General features: G+C 42.5%; 1 protein-coding gene across 6 annotated transcripts in view; it reads right to left on the bottom strand.

The window, feature by feature from the left end:
* Nucleotides 1–22,526, bottom strand: part of ZNF185 (zinc finger protein 185 with LIM domain) — a 72,789-nt gene extending 50,263 nt beyond the window's left edge. For 3 of the 6 annotated variants that reach the window (XM_028715075.2, XM_077922602.1, XM_077922601.1), the window contains exon 1: nt 22,205–22,526. The gene's annotated coding sequence lies outside the window, so the exon portion shown is untranslated. The remainder of the gene's footprint in view (nt 1–22,204) is intronic. The other 3 variants (XM_077922603.1, XM_077922604.1, XM_077922605.1) reach the window with 1 other exon arrangement.
* Nucleotides 22,527–22,911: the final 385 nt, after the last annotated feature.

The following is a 22,911-nucleotide window of genomic DNA, read 5'->3' as shown; positions in this document are numbered from 1 at the left end:
TGATCAACTCCCATCTGGAGACCAATGTCCCCACTGTAGAAGGACGTGTGGATCCAGAATTGGCCTCCACAGTCACTTACGGACTGTTTATGGAAGACAATCTTACTCAGCTATGAGTGATCGCCAAAGAAGAAGGAGAAGGAACAGAAGTATGATAAAACTTCAGTGGAGGGGGGAATCCTAAAGGGGCAACAGCTAAACAAATCCCAATATACCTATGTTCAGTGGACATAGAATGCTAAGTGTCTCTGGGGTGGAACAGGAAAGATTCCTGTAAAGAGTGCTTGTACCTGTAACATGCTGGGAGGAAACTGTCAAGAAAGGGCAGGGCTTGCTACTGTTTCATGATTCATGGTTTGGGGAGGGGAAATGAGCACCGGCAAGGGCTGTTTGTTGTTCCCCAAAGCCATACCTGCCAAGTGCTTCCAACCTGCCTAGTTCTGCATGAATCTGCAAAGCCAGAAATTCCAGTGCAACCTGAGTGTCTGGGATGAGCTATTCCAAGTTTAATTGAGAAAAAGAGGCAGTCTAGACCTGTTGATGAGAGAGCCTTGGCGTAGCTAGTACATACATTGTCAAGTCTCTGAAAAATTAGACAGCTGCTTTAGCGTGGGTCTGTATTAGAGATGGGAAAGGATGAATGTGCCAAGTTGCGTGGCCTCTTAGTGGTTTTCTAACACAGCAGCTCAGGTATGATGCCCCGCTTTGCAGAGGACAGCCTTCCAGTTTTTAGGGGTAGGGAGCCTGTGGACATCCAGCTGTTTCTGGACTAGAACTCCCCCCATCACCCCTTACCACTGGTTGTGCTGGCTATGGCCAATGGAAGTTGGAGTCCAACATCTGGAAAGCTACAGGTTTCCAATCCCAATTCTAGTTGAAGGAGTCCTATTTCTAAAAGGTTGTGCAGTTTAAGCCTAGTTTAACAATACTCATAAGAAGGGAGAACAGTTTTCTTGAAGATGCCCTATCAACAGTGGCCTGGTCACAGGCTTTTCTGTTAAAGTGAACTGCATTGTACTGTTCTTTAAATTACAATAACAGGGTTATATCCAACTAACTTTTTACTCAGTGAAATTATTGGAATTAAGTCATGTCCTTTAATTTCAAGGGGTCTACTCTATGACTAACATTGGATACAGCTCACTGGGCCAGATTCAAGTAAACCAGTGTGCAAGGGCTCCCACTAGCATAATGGGGTTTCCTCTTTTCCACTCTCTTTGTGCCCCCAATCCGCCCCCAAATTGGCTCTGGAGGGGGTCAGGAGAACACCCAGAACAGTGTGCAGGGGGAGAAAGAGGCAGAAATGTTTATACTGACAGAACGATCAGAAGAGCATGATGTTGAATCCCTCCCATTTATAATTTTGCATCTATAGTAATAAATTAACATATGCAATTCTTACGCCACTCTCTTTTTTGGCTATGTGCTTCCTGCTTTTTAGCAATGTGTACACCCAGTTCCCAATGCTGGTGAGTCACCTGGAGCAAGAGACACCCCTGATGACCTGCAGTTAGTATTGTTGTGAGTATGGGGGCTTAGTCTGCATGGAGTTAAAATCTAATGGATTGAATTAGCCAGGCAAGGACTGTCATTACCACCTAAGTAGCGTTAGCATAACAAAGACAGCTGCTCTGTGCCATAGGGTAAATGAGTGGGCTGGCAGTGAAAAAGACAATAGCTGGAGTTAGTGTGTGTGAACTGGGCAGGCACAAGCCACAGAGTGAGCGCCATGGTTGATTTCTGCAACTTGCTGCTGTCAACTGAAGACAACCAGCCATGCCCTGGACCCCCCAACCTCTCTCAATGCCAATCAAAACTAATAATTGAATAGAAAGTGAACCTACCCACATGAGGCTGATACAAAAACCTTGTACATACACTACAGTGGTACCTTGGTTTAAGAACAGCTTACCAGTACTTGATAAACAACTTGGATTGATAACACTACAAACCCGGAAGTAGGTGTTTTGGTTTGTGAACTTTGCCTTGGAAGCAGAATATGTTGGGTGTGTTCCATTTGTAAACTGAGTCCTCGGTTGCTATGGGAAAGCATGCCTTGGTTTAAGAACGCTTTGGTTTAAGTACGGACTTCCGGAACAGATTATGTTCATAAACCAAGGTACCACTGTATTGTAAAAGAAAGAATGTTTACTACCCCCTCTCTCCCCTCGTCTCTTCTCCCCCAATTTTATACTGTATACTGTATATTAATGTCTCACATCAAATATAGCTGACCTGTAGAAAGGGCTTTATGATCTGAAAACAGAGATGATGTGTGTACTTTTGTAACCAAGAAAAACCTTTAATAAAAACATTTTTTTAAACAAAATAATGGGTGGCTATGGAAGAAGCAAGAATTTCCAATGGGTTAATGCTGTGAGTCCCTCCGTTGTTGGTTCAGGTTGTATATATGTGTAAATAAATCATATATCCTAGCACACCATAGCCTCCGCAGTCCCTCATTCTAAGTAAACCGAACACTGGGCCTGGAACCCCTGGAATCAGAATTCGGGGTTGCGTGCAACATTATTCTTATAAGTGTGACCTACAACAAATTGTTGCAGCATGGATTGTTCCCCATTGAGGATTCCAGATGCTCCACCTAATTTTCAGCTTCCCCCCGTGATCCCCATCAGCATTCCATTTATGAAGTCCAGTGTCAGCTCTGGCCTTCTCATTTTGCAGCACCCCGCTTTGAGCTCTGCGAAGCTGAAAGTTTCTAAGGGTAGGAGGTTATGTCTGGAGTTCTGACACAGTGAACAGTGAGTGGATCTGTTCTTCGTAAGAGTGTCAAGCTGTCTTCTTCAACCTTTGCTGAACTTGAATATTTGTAAGTGAACTCGAGCATCATAGAAATGTCATAAATCCCCAATGTTCTCTCCTCCAAAAACTCATCAATCCCAAGTAGCCAATCCACCTTCAGACATAAGTTGACATATAACCTTGCTGGCTTTATTTATATATCATTGATATTTATTGTATATTGTTTTTACGTGCACCACTTTGGAATTCTGTTATTATTATTAGGCAGTTTATAGATACTTATGAACACAACAAATAAAAATGTAACTTCTGGATATGCTGAGGAAGAAGCTGAACCAAGGCAACAATGCTAGCAACTCACACAAATAAAATTTTAACAAGGCATCCCTGAAACCCAAAAATAAAGACAGAAGGTTGTTTTCAATGTTGCTCATACTCAAAGTAGCCCCATTGAAATCAATAGGAATGACTAGCTGAGGTGCATTAATTTCAGTGGGCTAAGCTGGATACAACCCTGAGTAGTTTACCAAAGGTAAAAAAGTAAAGGACCCCTGGATGGTTAAGGCCAGTCAAAGGCGACTATGGGGTGCGGCGCTCATCTCACGTGGAGTCAGAAAATACTTAGGAAGCTGCCTTATGCTGAATTAACCCATTAGCTCAGCCAGTTCAGTACAGCCTCTACACTGACTGGCAGTTCAGTATAGCCTCTACACTGACTCTCCAGGGACTCAGGCAGGGGTCTTTCCCAGTGCTACCTAGAGATGTTGTGGACTGAGCCTCCAGCATCTCTCAGGTGAAAATAGGAACCATCTATTCTACATCAGGAAGCTTCTCCCACATTCGATCTCACCGCACATGTAGATGTCATATACCCATATACATCTGTCACCTTGAGCCAATTACAACCTCTCTGCTTCACCTGTCTCACGGGATTGTTGTAAAGAAAAAAATTGAGAGGGAAGGGATTGTATAGAACACCTTCTACAGATAAATGGAATGAAATAAAATTTTAGCTATATGCTGCCTTGAGTCTCTCTCAGGGAAAAAGGTGAAGAAGAAGAAGAAGAAGAAGAAGAAGAAGAAGAAGAAGAAGAAGAAGAAGAAGAAGAAGAATGATCAGGAATATACCAGAGAGTAAAAAGGTAAAGGGGTAAAGGGACCCCTGACCATTAGGTCCAGTTGTGGCCGACTCTGGGGTTACGGCGCTCATCTCGCTTTATTGGCCGAGGGAGCTGGGGTACAGCTTCCGGGTCATGTGGCCAGCATGACTAAGCCGCTTCTGGCAAACCAGAGCAGCGCATGGAAATGCTGTTTACCTTCCCGCCAAAGTGGTACCTATTTATCTACTTGCACTTTGACGTGCTTTCAAACTGCTAGGTTGGCAAGGAGCAGGGACTGAGCAACAGGAGCTCACCCTGTCGCGGGGATTCGAACCGCCGACCTTCTGATCGGCAAGTCCTAGGCTCTGTGGTTTAACCCACAGCACCACCCACGTCCATATCAAAGAGTAAATCCTATTAAACTCAGTGGGACTTAGTTCTGAGTAAAAATGCTTAGGATCGCGACATTAACACTGCACAGTCTTTGCCCAGTTACCTGGGAATAAGCTCCACTGAATACAGTGAGACTTAACTTCTGAATAGACAGTATAAGGCTCCATTTACAATAAATGGCAATATAACAATATGAATCAGCATCTTTAGAAACTGGCTTCTGAAGAATTTCGCCTCCACCAAGCATCATGCCTAAGTTGTGGCTTGTTGGTACCACTAGCATGCCTACCGAATGCATGCACGTTTCCTTAAAAATGACTGTCTGTTGGAGCGTTGCAATTAAAGAATTGAACATGGAATGGCTACATTTTCCTTCAAAATTATAGGAAGGGCTTTGCATGCCAGCTTCATTGTTTTCTTCATTTGATGCAGGTATTTTCAGTATAAACAGGACTCTGTTTTTCCACCTATACACAAACACACACAAACAGAGAGAGAGAGACAGAGAGCGAGAGAGAGAGAGCGAACAACAACTCCTATTTCCAAAAAGAACAGGAGCGGGGGGGGGGGGTCTGATCTTTCCACCACTTTTAATCAAGACGAGGAGAGGAGGAAAAAGGAAATCCGCAACATTCCAGGATCAAATCAGAAACTGGGATGGCTTCTGTAATTCCAGGACTGTCCTTGGAAAATCAAGACACTTGGAGAGTATGAAATAAGGGTGGTTGGATCAGGTGTAGTAAGACCAAGAGGGTGGCATAGCTTCCTCTTTGACAAAGACCATAAACCCAGTGCTTTTTATCTAGGGGGACGCAGGGGTATGCATACCCCTAAACATTTTGTGGCTCTAAGTTTGGCCTCATTGAGGGGCAGTATTTCAATATGAGTAGGAAAATGAGAGTACCCCTAAACATTTTTTTTATTTTTTTTATTAGAAAATAAAGCACTACATAAACCTATTCCGCTAGCCCATGGAACAATCTTATATATCATCTTATATATCTTATATAGCAGTTCGAAAGCACCCCCGGGTGCAAGTAGATAAATAGGGACCGCTTACTAGCGGGAAGGTAAACGGCGTTCCGTGTGCTGCGCTGGCTCGCCAGATGCAGCTTGTCACGCTGGCCACGTGACCCGGAAGTGTCTCCGGACAGCGCTGGCCCCCGGCCTATAGAGTGAGATGGGTGCACAACCCTAGAGTCTGTCAAGACTGGCCCGTATGGGCAGGGGTACCTTTACCTTTTTATATATCAGCTGGGAAATCTTTTTCAGTCTGAGAGCCACATTCACTTCTGAGCAATCTTCCAAGTGCCATGTGCCAGTGGAGGCAATAGTGAGTGCTCAGCAGAGTAGGCTAGTTTTTACTTACTTACATGCACATATCCCGATCCTCCTGGCAGTATCTGAACTCAGTGGCATTATCCAAGCAAATATATTTGGGCTACAAAGCAGAGCGGTTGAGGGGCTGCAGCCTGGGGCCAGACAGAGATGCTTGTAGGGTCACATACTCATAAATTTATTTTATTGCTTTATTTATTTATGACATTCCTATTCCACCTTTCTTCTAAGGAGCTCAAGGTGGCATACCTACTTCCTCTTCCCTCATTCTATCCTTTGCAAGGTAGGTTCAGTTGAGAGTAATTGACTGGCTCAAGGTCACCCAATGAGCTTCAGGGCTGAGTGGGGATTTGAACCCTGGTCTCCCAGGATTTAAGGGACACAGGTGGCGCTGTGGGGTAAACCACAGAGCCTAGGATTTGCCGATTAGAAGGTCGGCGGTTCGAATCCCCGCGATGGGGTGAGCTCCCGTTGCTCGGTCCCTGCTCCTGCCCACCTAGCAGTTCGAAAGCACGTCAAAGTGCAAGTAGATAAATAGGTACCGCTCCGGCGGGAAGGTAAATGGCATTTCCGTGCACTGCTCTGGTTCGCCAGAAGCAGCTTAGTCATGCTGGCCACATGACCCGGAAGCTGTACGCTGGCTCCCTCGGTCAATAAAGCGAGATGAGCACTGCAATGCCAGAGTCAGTCACGACTGGACCTAATGGTCAGGGGTCCCTTTACCTTACCTACCTCCCAGGACTTAGTCTGACACACTAACCACTAGACCACATCAGATCTCTCAGTGAGTGCAGCAGGGTAGTCTGCTGTCAGTAAAATGTAGGCATCTAGATATATAGTGACTGCCTAATCAATTTATATGGGCGTATTAAAAAAAAAACTACAAACCCAAGTGATAGAGATGTCAGCCTCTCTAATTATAGATTTTAATCTCAGGGTGTGCCTTTCCACTTTAGGGAGCCAGGACAGACCGTAATGGATGTTAGGGTGTGTCATTATAGGGGTGAAACTTGATTTTTGCAAATTTATTCAGTGGGAGGTCTTAAAAATATGCTTTTGGGTGTGAGGAATTCAAATCTGCTATTATTTTTATGGCTGGGCAACATTTAGGTTTGTAAGCCTGTTTTCAGAAAAGCAAAGAATTTAAATGTTAGCTTCTGAAAATGACAGGTAATGCCAAATGATGACGATGATGATATAACTGCAAGTACTTAGCAATCATTTAATATTTTTAATTATTTCTGTGCAATTTTACACACATTTTGCTTATCAAGCACAACTTAATTATATTAATTTAATCAAAATACCTTTAGATATTTAAAACGGAAACAATTTGAACAAGCTAACAAGCCAGGGAAACTATTAGCTTGGCAAATAAAGAAGAAGAAAAAACAAAACCGTATTAATAGACTAAATGTAGCAGGTAGAGTTGTGGAAAATCCGAAAAGAAATAAGAGATCAGTTTGTGAGTTTTTATGCAGAACTATATTGAGCCAAACCAAGTAATTTAGATGAAATGGGTAAATATTTAGAAGACAACAAACTACCTATGATATGAAAAAATAAAATGACATTTCTGAATGCACCTGTCACAATGATGGAATTACAGCAAGCAATTTTACAGCAAAATTAGGGAAGACACCGGGACCTGAAGGACAGCAATATATTACAAAGTAAATTACAAGAATACCTAATACAACCTTTAAAAGATATTAGGAATATAACTTTGAATACAGGAGAGTTACCAGATTCTTGGAAGAGTGCATACATAACTTTATTTCATAAGCAAGATAGTTCATAACCAACTCTGTATCTCTATCAACCTATTTTGTTGTTGAATAACAATTATAAACTGTTTGGAGACATATTAGCTAATAGGTTGAAAACTGTATTAAAAGAGGTAATCCATGAAGATCAGGCCAGATTTTGTCAGAAAGACAAATGAAAGATAATATTAGAAACATAATTGATGTAATATAATATTTAGAAATAAGAAATAAAAAGAAAGCAGCTTTAATGTTTTTAGATGCTGAGAAAGCATTTGACAATGACTTCTGGGACTTTATGTTTAAGGCTTTGGAAAAACTGAGAATAAAATATAAAATACTGATAGATGTGAAAGAGAGAGGAGGTTTTCCCCTGTCGGATATGAGATTATATTATAAAGCATCTTCTCAGTGCTGGTTGAAGGATTGAAGAATACACATATTTTAGATTTGGAAGGCCATGATAATATTTTTGGTTGGCATACTTACTTGTGGTATGAAAAGGCAAAAGTACATAAAGGTTTTACAAACCATACAATCAGGAAAAAATTGTATAGAGTAAGGGATAAGTATAAAAACTTGTTGGAGACCAAAGCACCACTATGGCTTTCATCTTTGGAAGCCATAGCAGTAAAGAAGAAAAATATGATGGAAAATTGGGCAACTTATAGAAATTTATTAAGAGAAGAGGTGGAAAATTTAAATTAAAAGAACTTAAGTATTTATCAGAGGTGCTAACAACATGGTTGCAATATCATCATTTGAATGAAGTATTTAAAAAGGATATGAAGTAGGGGTTTGGGGAACAAAAATCACAACTAGAAAGAGACCTGTTAAACTGTAATATTAAAGTGTTATCTGAAAGGTATAAGATGTTATTGAAATGGAAGACAAAGCACAAACAAGTGATTCTTCAGTTATACACTGGGCAATAGATATGGGTGCATGGGAACATTTATGGAATGTGGATCTAAAATTTACAGCATGTTATAGTTTAAGAGAAAATTATATGAAAATGTTGTATAGATAGTCCCTAACACCCAGTATATTGGCCAAAATGTATAAATAGAAATCAAATATGTGCTGGAAATGTAAAGAGAAAGAAGGTAACTTTTTTCATATCTTGTAATGGTCTTGTAATAAGGTTAAAGCTTACTGGGAAATGATATATAATGAACTGAAAAAGATGTTTAAGATAACATTTATTTTTAAAACCAGAAGCTTTTCTTTTGGGAATTATGAAATCAGAACTACCAAAACAGTATAGAAATTTATTTATGTATGCAACCACAGCTGCAAGAAAGCTATTTGTCCAAAAATGGAAGGAAGAAGAGCTCCCAACGAGAGAAGAATGGATATAGAAGTTAATGGGACTAGGCAGAAATGGCAAAACTTACTGGGAGAATAAGAAATCAAGATAACACTTTTAAAAGAAAGGAATGGAAATGGTTTACTGAGTATTTGCAAACTGTAAATAGATTAAGACATTGGCAGGATTAATGTAAAAACCTGCAGTTTCAAAATATATACGAGATACGGGAATAGATATATAAAAGAATATGTTGAGATATGCAGGGAGATGAAAAGAAATGTAAAGAACCACAGAAAGAGGGGGAAGGGAGTCGGAGTTCGAAATGTTAAAATTACAATTGAATAATTGTTGTAATATATACAAATGAAAATTAAAGATTAAAAAAGAGAACAAAGAGAAAAGGAGGCCAAAGTTTTGCAGAGCTACCAAAAAACAAAACAAAAACACAAATCTTTATTTAAAAACACCACCACCACCCGACCCCGGGAAGTAAATACACTAAGAAACAGCACAAGGAGGAATGAGTGAAGGTTGGGATGCAGGAAGACAACACAAAGCACAGGAGGAAAGTAGAATGTCCTGCTGGGACACCAAACAGGAGAGTTCCGTTAAGAGGGAGGAATGTCCCTTTTCCTTAGGGTGTCCCTACTTTCGTCAGAGAAATGTTGGAGGGTATGGAGTTATCTGACCCCCCCAAACCAATGAGATAAGTGACTATACAACATTTAGAAGACATCTGAAGGCAGCCCTGTATAGGGAAGTTTTCCTTTTTAATGCTTAATGCTTTATTATGCTTTTATATATGTTGGAAGCCACCCAGAATGGCTGGGGCAATCCAGCCAGATGGACAGGGTTATAAATATTATTATTATTATTATTATTATTATTATTATTATTATTATTATTAAATAGGACATCCCTTTTCTCATTGGTGAAATGTTGGAGGGTATGGAAGTGCCTAAGGCCCCATATGCAGAGGTGGAGTTAGGTTTCTGCAATTCTGAAAGACAGGATAAAGGGAGGACTCTAAATATATACTCGGTCCTGTATACCTGAAAGAGCGTCTCCATCCCCATCGTTCTGCCCGGACACTGAGATCCAGCGCCAAGGGCCTTCTGGCGGTTCCCTCACTACGAGAAGCCAAGTTACAGGGAACCAGACAGAGGGCCTTCTTGGTAGTGGCCCCCGCCCTGTGGAATGCCCTACCTTCAGATGTGAAGGAAATAAGCAGCTATCCTATTTTTAAAAGACATCTGAAGGCAACCCTGTTAATATTTAATGCTGTATTGTTGTTTTTAACACTTGATTGGGAGCCGCCCAGAGTGGCTGGGGAAACTCAGCCAGATGGGCAGGCTATTAATTATTATTATTATTATTATTATTATTATTATTTAGGACTGCTGTTGCCTCCAACTCTTGACTGCTCCCACCAATACCTGATAGAGATTTGTTGCCTCTAACAGCTTTCTGACAGGCAGAAATTCCAGTTATTATTGGCATTTCTGAAGTGCCTCGCCCCACTTCAGCTGTCAGTAATTATTGTTGTTACCTATAATTAGTTCCTAATGATTATTCAACAGATTCATCTACCTAAAGAGGATGGAGGCCCTGTGGCTGCTATAAGCCTGCACAGCCAGTTTCAGGAAGCTCCCCCACCACTGGAGCATCAGCAACAGTCTAGAAATTTTCCTAAGGAGGTGCACTTGGATTTCTGCTTTGATTTCTGCTTCCTAGCCTCTGATGTGATAATTAAATTACATAATGCTTGATTTCATGTAAGGTGCCTTTTTGGTTCTAATTGCGATTCTGCATATGCATAGATCTATTTCACTATGGAAGTGAAATGTAACAGCAATAATAACAACAGCCACCACCCATGTGCTCCAATGGTAAATCACTGACCCTGTTTTCTGGGTACAACAGGGTAGGGCTTTGGAGCAGAAGTCTAGGGCCCCACTGTACAAGAGCCCCCTCACAACACTTGAAAAATCTGCTTTGCCACATTTTGAAGCTTTTTGAAATAATACACACATCTGCCTTCTAAACAGGCAGGCTATAATGCATTTTGAAACAAGTGGAAGTCATACACATTACTGCCTAGAAGCCCATTTACTCTAGAGTTTAAAATTACCCATTTGGGAGAAGAGTTTGAGGCTCCTGTAACAGTGCGAGGGAGGGTCTTTGTGGGAGCATGGGTGTACCCAGGAGTGCCATGCTAGCAACCCCTGCCTATGCCGAAGGTCCAAATAGTAAAAGGTAAAGGGTAAAGGACCCTGGACGGTTAAGTCCAGTCAAAGGCGACTAAGAGGTTGCGGCGCTCGTCTCGCTTTTCAGGCTGAGGGAGCTGGTGTTTGTCCACAGACAGCTTTCTGGGTCATGTGGCCAGTATGACTAAACTGCTTCTGGCGCAACAGAACACTGTGATGGAAACCAGAGGACACAGAAATGCCATTTACCTTCCCGCCGCAGCGGCACCTATTTATCTTCTTGCACTGGTGTGCTTTCGAACTGCTAGCTTAGCAGGAGCTGGGACAGAGCAACAGGAGCTCACCCTGTCGTAGGGATTTGAACCACCGAACTTCTGATCGGCAAGCCCAAAAAGCTCAGTGGTTTAGACCACAGCACCCCCCACATCCCTTTTGGTCCAAATAGTAGTGTTGGGCTAGCCAGACAAATAGTCTGTTCTGGGATTTTAAAAACTTCAATTGCTCTTAACTGGGGGGGAAACGGGGCTTTCCTGGTTTGTGATTTCTCTCTGTGTGTCTCTCTGTCTCTCTTTGTGTGTGTAGTTCAGTAGTTAGGGCACATTCTTTGAACGCTAAAGGTCTCAAGTTCAATCCCTGGCATCCTTCTTTTTTAAGGATCTGATAGCAGGTGATGCGAAAGACCTCTAAGTTGAGACTTTGGCGAGCTACTGCCACCGCTTACGAAGCTAGATGGACAGGCCATCTGTCCTGGGTGAAGGCAGCTTGCTCTGTTGTAAATTTAAGGATCATGGAGAAAATATAGTTTGCCTTTAAAGGTGATCCTGCCTAATTCACAACAGTATGCAATCTGAAACATGGCCATCCTTCAAAATTCACACTTCTCTGAATATTGCAATGTAGCTCTCCAGCCAAGTAATGTCTACAAAAATGTGTAGACTAGGGTAAAGTATGCATTTAAAAATGCATATATTAGTAAAAATAGCATACCAAAATGCATTATATTGGGGAAAATTGCTTCCAAAAATGTGTGTATTAGACAAAATTGCATAGAAAAACATGTACATTAGGATAAATTTTATGCTAAAATGTGGAGGAACTTTCATTAGTACCTTTTAAAATAAATTTTGAAAATTGATGTGGAAATTTGGAGAACTGAAATTAAAAAATGAAATAGAGATAAACTGAAATTGGCAGCTTTGCGCATCCCTAGTTGCGGTGTTTGGTGTGAAAATCTTTTCTTTTTATGCTGCCTTTTAAGGCAAAACCCACACAAGTTGGCTCACCTACTGTAAAAACAACCGCAAGAGGCAAGCTCATATATCATTTAAATAGCTTTAAGGAGAAGCTGAAAACAATACAGAGACCAGCAAAACAACCATTAACAGAAACTCCCCCCCCCCCCATAACACTTCAGTCAGGAAAGACTGTGCAAGCATTGGATGTGCGTCTGGACACAGTCATGGGCTGGATAAGAGGCAACAAGCAGAGTCTGAATCCTGGCAAAATAGAGGCATGTTGGATTAGCTAGTGCTGTAACTCTGGGGAAGGGGAGCAAGCTGGTTTTTTTGCCCTGGGTGAAGCCTCCAGAGGGGTGCCATTGAGACTCCCAGCCTTTGGGTCTTTGATCCAGGTGAAATAAAGCCTAGTTTTGCCCCTGGATTAGCAGTTCCCATGTCCAGAAAACAGGCCAGTTACCTGCTCCTGACAGTGTTGCATTTACTTTGTAGTCTAGGGAAATCCCCTGCCTTGTTGATGGAGGCTCAGGTGTATTCAATACATAGGAGTGCCTTTAACCAGCTTTGGCTAGTAAAACAGCTGAAACATTCCTGATGTTCCAGGGTACAGTTCATGCATTGGTAACTTTGATGCTTTATTACTGTAATGCACCAAACATGGAGTTGCCTTAAGCTTGGTCCACAAGCTGCAGCTGGTGCAGAATGCAGAGAATGGAGATGCCTGTATCACTATCATGTAACATCTGTGCTGAGGGATCTGCACTGGCTGCCAATAAGCTACCCTATGGATGGATTAATCTGTCAATTTCAGTTCCTCCCAGTGTTTTCATTTTCCCAGTCTTAAATTCAATCCTCCACATTTCCACACCAGCGCATAATCATTTTAAAGTCATAACAAATTCATCAGCATTTTAGGGCAAATTCCTCCTGATACGCACATTTTTGCAATACGTTTTTTACACATTTTATTTTAATGCACACTATACTCTGGCATTTGCATTTTTGTACACATTACTTAGTTGGAGAGCTGCGTTGCAAAATTCAGCAAAGTGCAACTTTTGACCGACAGCTCTGTTCTGGTTCATGTACCATTTCGGAAAGTGAGAATTAAGTAGGCTCACCTTTAAATGTAAATCCTTACTGCTGGACCAGGTTAACTTCTTTCGGCCTAAAAAGCCCTGAATACCTTTGGAAAAGGGACGCGGGTGGCGCTGTGGGTTAAACCACAGAACCTAGGACTTGCCAATCAGAAGGTTGGTGGTTCGAATCCCCGCGACAGGGTGAGCTCCTGTTGCTTGGTCCCTGCTCCTGCCAACCTAGCAGTTCGAAAGCACGTCAAAGTGCAAGTCGATAAATAGGTACCGCTCCAGCGGGAAGGTAAGCAGTGTTTCCGTGCGCTGCTGTGGTTCGCCAGAAGCGGCTTAGTCATGCTGGCCACATGACCCAGAAGCTGTATGCCAGCTCCCTCAGCCAGTAAAGCAAGATGAGTGCCGCAACCCCAGAGTCGGTCACGACTGGACCTAATGGTCAGAGGTCCCTTTACCTTTACGTTTGGAAAAGGTATACAAGTGCAATCACTGAGGTCACCAGGGTATATACACTCTTGTAATGCCTCATGCCTCAGAGGTCCTGCTCCATGGGAACCCAAGCAGGGCTTTTCATGCAATGGCCCCAGTGTTTTGGAACTCCTTTCCTGTGGTTATCAGACAGGTACTGACCCTTTGGGGATCTTAGTACCTATTGAATACATGTTTATTCTGCTAATGGAGTCACACACACATACCACTTGGGGTGGTGTCCTGTAACCACGGAGCCCCTACCAAGAAGGCCCTATCTTTTATGCTCACCAATCTGATTGATCTTACATGTAGGCTTGCACAGAGTGTCTGAAGCAGACCTCAGAACCTGGGCAACTTTGTATAGCTTAAGGAGTCCTTCAAATAATCTTTAAAGGTCAATACCACCAGCATTTTAAATAGGGATATTACAAGTATACAGAGGTGCCCCTTTCCATCTAGAATCCTTTTTACAATCAGTTGAAAGTTTTCAACACAGAACACAATAAAAGCCAAACAAATCTAAATAAAAATAAAATAGAGAGAAAAGATAGAGAAAAAGAAGAAGGGAAGGAAGGAAATAATAAAAAGCCCTCTATCAAGGTTGTATTTTTAACCTTTATTCCACACAAAGGAGGGTGAGCCCTCCCAGCTCTCACCTGGGAGCTTCCCCCCTCTTCCCCCCTCCTACCCTGGGAGTTCCTCTCTACCCAGTCCCTTCATCTTCCATCCATCACCTTCCTGTATGTATCTTCATTAACCCAAAGTAGGAAACATCAAAACAACATAAATACAGATAGAGTTAGCAGAAGAAAGCAAAAATTAGAAGTCACAGAAAATAAAAATTAAAGGAGAGATAAGAAAAAGGAATTAGAAGGGCACCAGATTCTCCACCTGCCAATTATATATATAAATATAATTCAAAATATTCAAAATATACACTCCAGGAAAACATCCAAGGAGATTCCAGTGGGAAGACTAGCAGTGCTGGAAGCTATGAAATTACTTTAAAGGTAAAAGGACCCTTGACCATTAGGCCCAGTCACGGATGACTCTGGGGTTGCAGCGCTTATCTCACTGGCATACAGCTTCCGGGTCATGTGGCCAGCATGATTAAGCCGCTTCTGGCAAACCAGAGCAGTGCACGGAAACACCATTTACCTTCCCACCGGAGTGGTAGCTATTTATCTACTTGCACTTTGATGTGCTTTCAAACTGCTAGGTTGGCAGGAGCTGGGACCAAACAACAGGAGATTCAAACTGCCGACCTTCTGATCAGCAAGCCCTAGGCTCTGTGGTTTAACCCACAGCACCACCCGCGTCCCTATGAAGTTGCTTTAGGAAGCAGAAAAGAGAGCTTGGAAAACAATAGGGAAAATCTCAATGAACTGGTTTGGGAATTTTGCTCCATAGGAATAATCACAGGTGGTCTGCAGGGGGGCAGGCGTTTACAAGTGTGTGTGCATGTGGCCCTTGAGGCCAACCTTTCTGGCCCTTATAATTCTCCTAAGGCCATACCCCTCGCTGGCCTTGCTTCACATCCTGAGTGCATTTGCCTGGCTGGAATGTTCCTTGAATTCTGATCTTAACTTTCACTTGTCTGGTTGGAGAATACGGAGGGGCGTTTCTCAAAAGTAGCCTACTGTACAACGGTAAAATTTATGTGGGTTGCTTGCCCCACGTTTGCCTGTGGTCCCACCCAACAATGGCCTGTGGCCCCCAGAAGGCTGCCCAGAAAGGAATGCGGCCCTCACTCTGAACAAAGTTCCTCACCCCTGGTCTGTAACATTGATGGACTAGGGAGTAAGTCTGCCTCCCTCAAGTGGTATCCCAGATGGGCCTCATGCAAGTGTGTGAGTATTTGAGATGTTTGCCAGGCAGGTTACTTCCTCAGGTCAGTCACCCCTGCTGTTGTTGTAGACTACATTCCAGAAAAGCAGGTAATATACAGTACAGGTCCAAACAAAACAAATGTGTCTAATAAACTCTTCATTAAAAGCCATCTGAGCCAATGGTAGTCGTGTCTTCGTATATGACAGAACTGCAAGCGTGGGTTATGCAAACACCAGTGGCTTGAAACGCAGTAAGGTCAACACACACACACACACAGCTTGCATTGCGGTTCATATTCTTACACTGCTGTGCAGATCAGAGAGGCAGCAGGGATGTCTTCATCTAATGTGCATTATCCGAATAGTTTTTCTATGCACAACAGCTGCCTGAAACGTATGCACCATGGCTTCTGTTCTCAAACCAGACGGAAGATGGCTTGAAGGAAAGCACTTCAAACAGGGGGATTTCTCAAGAAGCTACAGGATACCTATGAATGTGGCTATTGTCATGTGTACTCCGCTTCAATCACCAGTGGTGGGAGTGTGCTGGAGCTGGTGTAAGCAGCAATGTACATGCAGCCTTGCCCTGACAGTTGATGGGTTTAGGCCATAAGGAAAGTGGAATAATAATAAGCCAACTGATTAATAAATCAAAGTTCTCTGGTAGCAAAACAAATGATTCATACCCCACAATTTTATGCACATATCTGATCAAATCAATAAGGCATAAACTCTGTTCAGCATTAGCAGGAACAGCAATTAGAAGAGGAATGCTACCCACGCTAGACTCAGCCTTCCATCCCAATTACAGAAATAGAAGAAGCGTTGGGAGGGTGTGTGTGTCACTGGAAAAAAGCTTGCATCGAGCAATGGAGATTAGGTCCAGTCCCCAGCATCTCCAGGGGAAGTCTCATGCCTGAAATCCCGGAGATCTGCTGCCAATCAGTTTTTGTTTTTGTTTTGTAATAAACAGAGCAGAAGGCATCTTATTAGATTCACTTCAGAGAAGTCACTGCTCAATGAAAAGCAATCCCCCCCCCCATGCACAACTAGACGAGGGCCTATTAACTCAATGGCCGAGCATCTGCTTTGCATTAAGGCAGCCAAGTGTCCTGCTGCGCAGATGATAGTCCTTGGTTTGAAAGCATCCTCTAACTAAGGGCCCTGCAGTCCAAGAGCTGCAAGAAGGAAAACCTGCAGAGGCCTTGAAGTTGCCCATCCATAGTTGGTAGCCAAAGAGCAGACGAAGAAGGCACACAAAGGCCACAAGGAAAGTGCCACAGCTCAAGGGGAGAGCACATGCTTTGCCTACAGAAGGTCCTAAATTTAATCTCTGGCATCTCCAGGTAGGACTGCTAGAGACCAGCATTTGAAACCAAAGAGAGTACAGACAATACTGAGTGAGATGGACCAATGATCTCGCTCCATATATGACCACTTCCTATGTTCTAGGCTAATATCTTTGAATACCAGTTACCAGAGAGTGCTTGCAGGTTTCCCACAGGCCTCTGGTTGGCCACTGCAGGAACAAGTTGCTGCAATAGATGGACCACTGGCCTGATCCAGCAGGACTTTCCTTATGTTCTCAGAAGTTCATATGGTCACATTCATGTCTCCCACTATGATGAGATGCATTTAAGTTCTACTCATATTAAAGAAGTTACTGTATTTCTAAATCTGTATCCATATGTATACATTAGGACATTTTGGAGGGGAGTGTTGCAAATCAGTATTATCCTCTTTTGTGGCATTGTGTAACTTTGCATGCTGGAGGAGCCCCATGCGCCATCCTTGGCATCTCCGGAAAAGGATGTCCCATGGCTGAGAAAGTCACACACACCCTACAGACAGTGTCAAAAGAGGTACCAGAGTTCCCAGAGCCAGAGTTACTATAAGACTGTTTCATAATATAAGACTGTTTCATATAAGCCTATGAGAGAGTGGGTTGCAGCAAATGGGAAAAATTATAGTTGAGTGGTGGAATACATCACAAAACTTTGCATGCAGAAGGTTCAGTCCCCAGGGATGAAAAGCATCTCAGCAGAGAACTAGGAAAGACTTCCCTCTGCCTGAGCCTCTACAGAATCAACAGCATTCAGAGCATGTCTGATATTGATCTACATAAGAGGTTGAGAACCTGTGGATCTCCAGATGTTGGACTCCAGTTCGCACCACCATCCCTGGCCATTATCTATGCTAGCTGGGGCTGATGAGCCCTTGGACTAAAATGGAGCATCGGGTATGACGAAGCATAAAGCAGCATCACAGATCTGAAAGTTTTATTTGCCAGAGCTGCTCCAGCTCCTGCCATACACTTATCAATTCATTAATTTTGATAAGGTAACCCACTTCTTTAGCCTGCATATATTGTACAGATTAACTATCTTTGCATATTTCTGTTTCTTGTGCATGAGATTATTCTCCACCTACAATTAGGAGAAAGAGCAGAGAAGGGTGGTACAAGGCACCGAAAGTCTACTTGCAAATGACTGGAAATCATATTCTGCTCCTCCCTGACCCTGATTTCAGAAATGCCAAGGTACACACACTCACACACTTCCAAGATTGCCCTACGTTTGGACACATGACACAATACCCTCATTGAAGCTAAGCATGTCTGGACTTGGTTGGTGTGTGGAGGAGAGGCTACTTGGGCACCTCTGTATTTAATACCTCTATGTTTACTAATATGTTTACTCTGTGTTTAAAGGTAAAGGTACCCCTGACCGTTAGGTCCAGTCGCGGACGACTCTGGGGTTGCGGTGCTCATCTCGCTTTATTGGTCGAGGGAGCCGGTGTTTGTCCACAGACAGCTTCCAGGTCATGTGGCCAGCATGACTAAGCTGCTTCTGGTGAACCAGAGCAGTGCATGGAAATGCCGTTTACCTTCCCGCCAGAGTGGTACCTATTTATCTACTTGCACTTGATGTGCTTTTGAACTGCTAGGTGGGCAGGAGCTGGGACCGAACAACGGGAGCTCACCCCGTCATAGGGATTCAAACCACGGACCTTCTGATCGGCAAGCCTGATGCTCTGTGGTTCAGACCACAGCTATGTTTAATATGATGGTGGTGAGATAGATAGATAGATGATAGATAGATAGATAGATAGATAGATAGATAGATAGATAGATAGATGATAGATAGATAGATAGATAGATAGATAGATAGATAGATAGATAGATGATAGATAGATGATAGATAGATAGATGATAGATAGATAGATAGATAGATAGATAGATAGATAGATAGATAGATAGATAGATAGATGATAGATAGATAGATGATAGATAGATAGATGATAGATAGATAGATAGATATAGATAGATAGATTAGATAGATAGATAGATAGATAGATAGATAGATAGATAGATAGATGATAGATAGATGATAGATAGATAGATAGATAGATAGATAGATAGATAGATGATAGATGATAGATAGCTAGATAGATAGATAGATGATAGATAGATAGATAGATAGATAGATAGATATAGATAGATAGATTAGATAGATAGATAGATAGATAGATAGATGATAGATAGATGATAGATAGATGATAGATAGATAGATAGATAGATAGATAGATAGATAGATAGATAGATAGATAGATGATAGATGATAGATAGATGATAGATAGATAGATAGATAGATAGAGAGATGATAGATAGATAGATAGATAGATAGATAGATAGATAGATAGATAGATAGATGATAGATAGATAGATAGATGATAGATAGATAGATAGATAGATAGATGATAGATAGATTAGATAGATAGATAGATAGATGATAGATAGATAGATAGATAGATAGATATAGATAGATAGATAGATGATAGATAGATAGATGATAGATGATAGATAGATGATAGAGGAAGCTGATGGATTCTTAATTATATTGAATTTGGCATTCAGTACCAAATGAGGCAGTCAGACAGAGAACATAGGTTTTCTGATGGAATGCAGAGGGTGCTATAAAAGAAGCCACTTCCTCACTCCTTGGTGCAACTATGGGTTTGTCTACATTTGAGCATTATTTAGCTATTAGCCCACTTTTCCCCATGTGAAGTAGACTGGAGTAGTCCACACCTGTGTGCATTTGAATTTGTATATGAGGAGCCACTTCAGTCATTCCTGATTATATGACTGGGCATTCCCTTTTGTGTTTGTTCCCAACATTCTTATTTGTTGATTTCATGATGTCAATTAAGTATCAACAGGGCATGTGTGCCGATAGTTGTGCATATATATATATATATATATATATATTTTACTTCCCTGCATGAGAAGTGTCCAAAGCACACAGATATGCAATTGTAATATTGCTTGTGCATGCAGTTTCCCAGTTTCATGCATATCCGAGGGATCGAAAGGGGGTAGAGATTCCTTGAGTACAGCTGGTAAAGAAATGGAAGTATTGAGGAAGTAATGGGAATGGAAAAGGCAGTAGCAGAAAGTGGTCGTTTATTGCCCACCAACCCAAAAGCACTGAAACAAATAATCTGTGAACCAAGTAGGATACAAAAGGAAAACGCTGAGATTGGTATTGTTGGAAGGTAATGAGGATGCTGCAAATTAAATTGGGGACACAAACAGCTGCAAACACAAGGTAATTGTGGATGTGAACAAGGCCTGTTATTATGATGCTATCACAACAGCATCTGTGCTGTTTGCCATTATGACAGTTACAGGCCTGGGTGTGAGGACGGGAAGATAACAGGATTTGTGATCAGGTGGAAAATTGAGGCTGAGGGAGGGACTCTTCAGCACTGCCCATTCTATCATCTCCTTCCTTACTCAGACATTTCCTTCTTTCTTATTGTGACAGATTCTCAGCAAAAATTTGATGGAAGAACCACCACCAGGAAGGCAGATGCACTTCTTAAACTGCAGCCCACTGGTGCCTGTTCGCCTGATTTCTACAACATTGTACAGTTATGAATTGTATAATTAGAATTGTGCATTGTAAGCTGCCATAGGAAGATATTTACCTTGAAAAGCAACTTAAAAGATGTTTAAATACACAAGTGAAAACTCTGAACTGGAGAACCAGGCTTGTCACCATTTATTTTTTTCTGGCAAGGATTTAACGGTGGCACAGCAGGCAGAAATCCCACAGGGGAAGTTCCTCATCACTTCACCCACATACTGAGAAGGCAGTATTGCATAATGGGAGATGCAGACGCAAATCGCTGCTCCGCCATAAAGCTCACCGAATTACCGTGGAGTAGTCACACTCTGTGTTTCTCCAACCACACAGGAATGTTGTGAACATAGAATAGGTTTGAGAGAACCACGTACGCTACCCTAAGCACCTTGCAGCAGGGTTAAAAAAATGCCACAGATAAATGTTGGGTGAACTTCACCAGTTGAATTTCTGCCTGCTTTGCATCTGTTAAAAGGCACTGGAGGCCTGCAAAGAAATAATGAAAAATGAATGTCGGACATTACCAATTGAGGGATGTCTCTAAAAAACAGAAAACACCTGACATCTACATTATTGCAGATCTCTTATAATCGGCATTCTCTTCATGGGGTTACTGATGATAACGTCCAGTGTCTATTTGGGAGCGCCCCCACCCAAAGATATTCACAGAGCTTTTGCCAAGGTGCCTTGGAGACATAGGGGCCCTGAGTGCCCTAGCACCCACAAAATTGCCCATGAGGGGCTGGGCACCCACAAATTCTGGTGCCAGGGTCATGCAAGCTGCATGGTGCTCACAGCCCTGGGCACCCACAGTTGGGGGCCAAGCAGACACTCCTGCTTCCAACTCCATAATTCTATCCTTTTTTTGACCCTGTTGTGTGCTTCCAGCAAGGTGGAGGGCAGAGGACCCCTCAGCAAAATGATGCCAAATCCTTCTCCCACTTCCCCAATTAAGCAACCTTTTGTACCGATGATGCTAACAGCTGTATGGCAGACAGACGTACACAGTACTGTATATATAACACAGCAAGTGTTGTAATTAAGAGAAAGTGCTGCAGTGTTTTTTGGCTCAAATGCCACCTCCTCTCCAGGACTTGCCTACCTTACAGGGCTGTTGTAAAGATTAGTAGAAATAGCAATGAGACCAAGGAAGAGATTTGCATAAGAAATAAGAACCGCAGCAACATTTCACATCATTGCATCTGCATACTGGAGGAAAATATAAAGCTAACATTTCAGGAAATCTGCTGGGGTGGGGGAAGGGGAAGAAGTGGTAATTGTTAACACAAAGCAATGGATTTTGCTAGCAGCTGCCAAGCTGGATCTAAAGAGAGCATAGTGTGGCATAGTGGTTAGAGCAGGGGTCAGCAACCTTTTTCAGCTGTGGGCCAGCACATTGTTTCTCCCCAAAGAATCCTGGCAACTATGGCTTACCCTTCTCATGGCTACAATTCACCGGACCCTTAACAAACTACAGTTCCCGGGGTTCTTTGAAGGAAAATAATGTGATTTAAATATATAGTATGCCAGCCCAAATAACTGTTCAAAGCCAAGCCAGCTCATAGAATCGTAAATTTGGAAGGGACCACGAGGGTCATCGAGCCCAACAGGTGGCGCGTTTGGGAAGTCGCTTTCCACAAGCTGTTGATCTGTGGTGGCAAACTGTCCTCCCACCTCAAAGAAAGGATAATCAAGGGAAGGGAGGAAAAGAGCAGAGGAAGAAGGGCAAGAGAGGAAACCCTCTCATCTTTGAAACCAAAAAGGTGGTACTTACTTGTAACCTCAGCGGCAGTGGGTCTCTTCTCCAAAGGTGTCTTCAAGCATTTAACAGGACTCCTGCCCTCACAGCTGTGGCTGGAGCAGTGCTCTCCCTGCTAGTCCTTATGCGCTCAGCGGCGGAGGTGTGGGCAAGCCAGAATGCGTCCCAGACAGCTAAGGCTGCCCTTGCCAAAAAAAGAGGCCCAGCCTTGTTATGGGAGGGAGATGACAATGTGGGTGTGTGTTTTTTTGCCCTTCAGGGGATCAAACAGGTTTCTCTTTCCACAGCAGAAAGTCTCCCCCTCCTTCTCTCTCTCTCTCTCTCTCTCCCCCCTGCACTTCGGCAAAGAGGTGCCTCTCCCTAGTACATTCCTTACATTCTCTGCCCTCTGTCGCTAGAGACACCCAAGGCTGACAAGGAGAATTGGAAACCAAGTCACGGTAGCACTTTTTTTTCTGCTTTTGCCAAATTCTGTATGGGGAGTAAGGCTTGGCGCTCAAGGAGGGTTCACAAACACCCATCTTGAGAATCAATTCCCCCTTCCTGTTCTGTACAATTATTCAGCTGCTGTTAACTAAGGCCTACAAACCTAAAGTGCCCATCAAGGGATGGACACATAGCTCTCACGCGAATCTCCACACCAAAAAGTTAATAAAACCTTCATAGACAGGGCTATTGAGAAATTAGCTGTATTATTTTGCTAAAAAAAATTGCTGCATTTC

Source organism: Podarcis muralis, chromosome Z (genome assembly GCF_964188315.1).
Source record: "Podarcis muralis chromosome Z, rPodMur119.hap1.1, whole genome shotgun sequence".
Lineage (NCBI taxonomy): Eukaryota > Metazoa > Chordata > Lepidosauria > Squamata > Lacertidae > Podarcis > Podarcis muralis.
Note: the sequence above shows the minus strand (reverse complement) of the source record. Positions and strands in the feature narration are given on the sequence as shown.